This window comes from Aplysia californica, unplaced genomic scaffold, assembly GCF_000002075.1.
Source record: "Aplysia californica isolate F4 #8 unplaced genomic scaffold, AplCal3.0 scaffold01212, whole genome shotgun sequence".
NCBI classification, from domain to species: Eukaryota; Metazoa; Mollusca; class Gastropoda; order Aplysiida; family Aplysiidae; genus Aplysia; species Aplysia californica.
The window spans coordinates 27,756-34,473 of record NW_004798482.1 but is presented as its reverse complement, the minus strand read 5'-3'; positions in this window follow the sequence as shown (position 1 = coordinate 34,473).

Here is a 6,718-nt window from a genome sequence, read left to right as displayed (position 1 = left end):
GGGAATAAACGACTGAGTCACGATACAGGGGCCTTATAATCCTGGCTTAGCAAGGCCGAAGAAGCCCGCCTCCTGGTTGATCTTATTTGTGCCCATAGTACACTTACGACCTTAGAGCATGCATCAAAATAACATTGAGTGTGTATCTAGCTTACGATTATTAATGTTTATATTGCTGCTCATTTATATTATGCAAGTGATTGTAAGCCTACGTGTGTGTGCGTGTGTGCGTATGTCTGTGTGTGTGTGTGTGTGTGTGTGTGTGTGTGTGTGTGTGTGTGTGTGTGCGTGCGCGTGTGTGTGTGTACACTTAGTGAAACACCAAACCAATGTGCCAGGATCTGGACAATAAAGATGTATCTCATCTTATCTTATCTTATGAGGTGTAGAAATTTATGTAATACAGAACGGGGAGAAGGGGGAGGAAGTGCTGTCAGGGAGAAAAATAGAAGACTGGGGGTATCTTTGGTGTGTATTTGTGTGCTTGATAGAGATAGTGTACATACTTACATAAACACACACACACACACACACACACACACACACACACACACACACACACACACACACACACACACACACACACACTCACACGCACACACACAAATACAATGAACCCCACCCAAACAGGACAGGAACTATAAAACCAAAATGTTATGATAAATTTAATTTAGGACTGTTTTCACTCCACGTCTGAGCAAAGCATTGTAGATTTGTGACTTATTGAGAAGCTGTATTCTAGGTTTTACATTCTAACTGGTATAGAACTACATTTAAAACATTATTATGTCATCATATTTTTATAGTCATCTGATAAAGCTATGAATTATGAGAATATACGATGGGTCGTATTCTTCTGTTTGTCACAATATTCACTGTATGGCTCGTCCAATACAGAAGCATCATCGGTTAATTTTAAAAGATCTTTTTGAGTGTGTATGGGGGGTCAGGTGTTGTTTGTTTGTTTTTTTCTTTGGGGGGGGGTTGTTTTAGTGAACAGCTTTTGACTCCATTTTGTACTCTAAAGCTCGAGATTAAATACATGACATTTCTGATTTGCCTTTTCAAGAATTCTTTTGTTTTTAAGTTGTAGAGGTTGATGTGAAAAGGCACTTTCCACAGCACGGGTGACTCTCTTCTAGTAGTTGAAGTGCAATCCGCTGGTCAATTTGCTTGAGTAAAGAGAAACCCATCCACACAATAATAGTCATTTAATGATGAGAAAAAGTAAGACAGACAGAACAGAAATAACTACATGAGGGAAAACAAAGAAGTAGGACCAACCAGTAGCGCCCACCATCCACCCCGTCCCTGTGGTCTAGACGACTGATTACATCGCTTTATACTGGTCTAAAAGTAATCCTAATGCTGCTTAATTTTATTTTTTCACAGGGGAATTGAAGGCCTATGTAAATAAGTGACTTTTAATTTTTAGATCATTCAAAAGGCCGGCTTCTGACCCTACCTGTCAATGCCAATTACCCGAGCTGAAAGGAATTCAAGACTCCAGTAGAAAGATCGAGATACTCAATGAAGGTCTCATCCCTCTCAGGAATGAAGCGCGGGATTTCTGCGTGCGACAGCGAAAAGACTAACCGTTACACTATAGATGCTGGTGTAAAGTGATCACTTGGGTAGATAGAAAATGGAAAGGTTGAGATCGGGGGTTTGATTCTCAGTTGTGCAAGACAGGACAAACTTGCGTCCAACATGGCACGTATATAGCGTTCCTAGAAGTTGTGTCCGTAGCCTACATGGCACATATCAATTAATAATATAAAGTAAAATGTGTCTAGAAGTTGGGTCCATCATCATCATTGCCTTTCTCACCCTGCATCAGGGTATAGTCCACGGACAAACACCCCCCACTTTTCTCTATCCTGGGCTAGCCTCTTGATGTTATTCCATGTCTTCCCACTTTTCTGTACATCGATTTCTGTGATTCTTCTCCAAGTTCCACGAGGTCTTCCCCTTGATCTCTTGCCCTGTTGGTTCCAATCCAAAACTTTCTTTGTTATGCAGCTGCCTGACTTCCTGAGAGTATGTCCAATCCATCGCCACCGCCTTCTTCCCACCTCATCTCTGACTGGGATCTGTCTTGTTGGGTCCAACATGACAATATTGATTAATTATACAGAGTAAAGTGTCCCTGGAAGTTGTGTCCTTACGTGTCACATATTAATTAATTAATTATATAAAGTAAAGTGTTCCTAGAAGTTACATCCAATATACATAAAGTGTGCCTTTGAGTTATGTCCTTGCATGACATGTAGATATAATCTAGAAACTGTCCTTAGGAAGTTATATAATGTGTCCTTTATAAGTTGTGTCCATTCATGACACATATAAAGAACCCTTAGGTGTTCTGTCCATACACGAGACATTTATAATATAGTGTTCCTAGTAGCTGCGTCCATGCATTATAAAGTCTCCCTTGGAGTTAGGCGTTGGTACGGGACCAGTCCAAATCATCCTTCACTACCGAGGAGAGAAAAGCTTAAAAACTATCACTTCTGAAACAATAATTGACAGAAATCAGCCCCAAAGTCTACCTGCCATATTCATTTTGTCCCTCTCTCAAACAGATAGGCAGTTGGATGGACGGAAGGATGGCTGTACGAATGGATAGCTGGATGGATCAAAGTACGGATAGATACATGGATGTGCGGATGGGATGGACTGATGGATAGGTGGAGGTTCCAATATATGGATGGATGGATGGATGGACGGATGGATGAATGGATGGATGGATGGATAAGTGGGCGGATTTTTCAACACATGGATGGATGAATAGATGGAAGAATAGACTGATGGAGGGGTGGATGGATAGAAGTATGGATAGATGGCAGAAGGCAAAACAGATGGAAAGGCAGATAGAAGAGCAGAATGATGAATGACGGAAGAACGAATGTACATGTAGGAAAACACAAGAACAAAAAAACCAAAATGATTTCATCAGTATAACGATAACGATATGCAAGTATAAACATTTTAATATTAATTATCATTGTGATTTATAATCATGATATTGCATAAATGATCACATACATAGCAACAAGAACACTGTATATTTCCATACTGTAACATAACAATAACAACAACATAATAATAATAAAAATAATAATAATAATAATAATAATAATAAATAATAATAATAATAATAATAATAATAATAATAATAATAATAATAATAATAATAATAACATGTTTCTTCATATTTCCAATTACTGTATTTGCTTGCCTATAAAACATTAGTAAATACCATAGACTTATAACACCACGCATTCTGACATATTTCTGGTTCACTATGGGGTGCACCATTAGAAACAAACGATGGGCAAGAGAGTGGAGTGCTGCTGGTGACCGTCGCAAGACTGGTGTTATACAGTAGTCTCCGCCTAAGATCCCGGTGCTCGAGAGCAAGGAAAAGCAGGATCTTAGGCGAACCGGGATCTTAACCGACGAACCCAGGGAAGAATCTATGGTGACCCATGTTAAGGCTTACAATCGGTAAAATGGTCTACCTCCACTCTAAAATGAACTGACATGACCGCTTGGTGGGTTTATGACATATGGCAAGCAAAGAGTGGTTAACCTTGATGACCTATCACAGGGCATAGTGGGATGAGGCGTGCCATTTTCACTTATTATCCTATCATGAGGCTCAAGATCTACGCTTATCAAGTTGCCCCTCCCCTCCTCCTTACCTGTCGAAAATGTATAGCTTTCCATCTCCCCCAACCGCCTTTGTCGAGACAGACTGAATTTTAATTGGTGTGTTCACAACGTAATGGTGTTAGTTCACACCCCGGTGTGATCCCGTCTGGGGCAAACATTGTATCGCTTCATCGAGTTTTACAACGAGTATGTGATCACATTCACGATAGTGGCTGATCTTTGATGCGACGGACAGTTTATTGATCTCAAATTTTCACTCTTGGTTGATCGGCTCTCCCGCCCGTGGTTTTTTCCGCAAATTATGATCTGAAATGCGGGATCTTAGCCGAATGTAGACCTTCAGAGTGAATCAGAGCGGGATCTTAAGGGTGACTTTTGTATAGTAAAAATTCTGTTTTCTTAAAACAGCGGGATGTTAAGCGAACCGGGATCGTAAGCAGTGGGATCTTAGGTGGAGACTACTGTAATGATGCGGAATAACATCCGCCGTTGTAAAAAACGGATCATGACTTCCTTGGAAAGGAAACAACTCGTCCTTCATTTGGGTGTAACAGCACAGCTCATGTTGTGCAAGATTCACAGCCAAGTTTTTACAGAAAGCAAAGACCGGCAGCCATGACAGTGCATGGTTTAGGAGCACACAAATCTATGGTACAAACTGGAAGATGAAATCTAAACTTCACAAAAAACATTTTACATGAACATGGAATCTAAATCTTGATGTTTAAAAACTGTTAACGTAAAGATGCAATTAATCGAAGACTTGACAAAAAACTGTTAACATAAGAATGAAATCTAAGACTTCCACAAAAAACTGTGTAGTACAGATACAATCTAAAACTTGACAAAAAACTGTTTTTATGTTAACAATTTCAATTTAACATGACATTCATTTTACCTGCCACAGAAGAGGCATTCAATGTAGACCGACCAATATAATCACTGCCTGTCGCAACAAACTGATCTACCAGTGGACATTGAAACAACAATGTTTGATTTTAAAAATTTGATTACAGAAATACTGTCTACTCATTAATTGGTCCTGAAAAAATATTACTGAAATCTTTCAAACCTGTCATCCCTCATACAAGTAAGGAACATTAAATTGGTCAAGAACATGCAAAATTAATTCTATACCAAGTACGCTGATAACTTCACTGATTGCTGGTTTACCATAAATATGTCTGTAAGTGGTTGCTGAAACACTGAAATTTCATTACAAACAATGTGAAATTATCAGATTCAAAGACAATTCTGATATTCTAACAACTGCTCATCAGATCTCACAATTGGCAAAAAGAGCAAACTTTTATGTCACAACCTGATTTACACCTGGGGCATTATTATTCCACATTAATAAACTAATTAAATGCCATGATATATTTCTAGATACAAATGACATAACCCATGATCAAAGTTGCTAAAGTGACAATCATAAACTGATCTTGAATTGTAAATGTTCAAGACCACGTAATTTCACACACATTAACTAGTATTAACAATAAAATCTAAGCTAAAAAATTAAGTTTCCACCACTGGAAAAATATTTCGAAATTATAGAAATCTACTTCGTTGAAAAAGAAACACTGATCTGGATTAAGATATAGGATATAGTATCCAACCTGTGGTATCAAGTATTGAGAAATTGTAAGAAAAACGAAAATACCCATTAAGAGAGAACAATATAGATGGGGAAAAAACTTACTAAATGAAACCAAATTGACCAAATAAAAAAACAAAATATATATCGTCTGCTAACTGTTAAAATGTACCAAACCCAGATGGCAAAATTCTACAGCAAATAGAGTAAACTGTTTCATTTTTTTGACAATTTACCTAGATCTACATTAAGTACATTATCTTGCTTTTTACAACATATAATAGAATTTGAATTTTGACAAAATATACTTCTTGAGCAAATGCCACCGATATCACAGATTAACCCTATCTGTACGTCGTGTTTTACTATCATATCCATACAACATGGGGAACTCTGTGCCACCACTTTCCAAAGAGGAAATTTGCTCGTTAATCCGATCCGTATGCTTCGCATAGCAGTCTGTCAACATGATTTTTTGAGAAATACTGAAAGTTTCAATGAGATCTTCGTACTAGAAGTATTCTAAAATGTGAAGAATACAACCCCGGGGGTACAAAATGACCCCAGGGCGTACGGATAGGGTTAAGAAAGTGCAATAAAAAAGGAATAAAAATTTTAAGCTTAGTACATTTTAATAGCTGGCTGACAATATAAATACATATACACACACACATATACATATACACAAATAATGTGGTAAGCTAAGAAGTGAGACTAAAAAAACCCCCTCAACAACACATGAATTGAGCAGACAGGCCAGACGTAGGATTTCACATGCCAAAATATTGTGTCAGTGTCCTTGAGAAAAACTGGACCACACAACAATTCGTATTGCACCAGAGCAGTTCAGTTTTGCAAAGCGTATAATGCGTGTCATTCACATGGTATCATGTCTTTCATTCACACATGTATCCTTCCATAACCCCTTAACACTTTGCCATCACAAGGCTCATATAGTAAAAATTCTTGCCATCAAAGGCAAAGGCATTTTGGGGAAAATCCAAAGAAACTGGGAGGTAAACATCGCCGATCCCTGCTAGCCTGTGGAGTGGATGACCTTGGTTTGAATCCCTAAAGGGAGTTTTTGAACTTGGGTTTTGTGGAGATTTCAAGGGCATTAAGCTCTGTCCTGTCAGAGATGGACGTTAAATCTGGAGGTCCCGCCTCTTAAGTAACCTAACAGAGTTGAAAGGGGCGTTAAACCCACACAATGACTTGTTTACAACTCCTCCTTTCCCATAAACATTTTAATTCTCTGCTTTTTTCTCGCCATTAGCTGGCAGTGACTTCTGTCTGCATTAAAAAACTGTCCATTCCTACACTTTTTGGTGATGGTGAGTGTGCCTACCTAATCAGGCCAATGTATGTCACAAAATGGCAACTGCAGTGAGGTGCATGGAGTGGAATCACTATCTGAACTTTGAGCAAACCCCCCCCCCT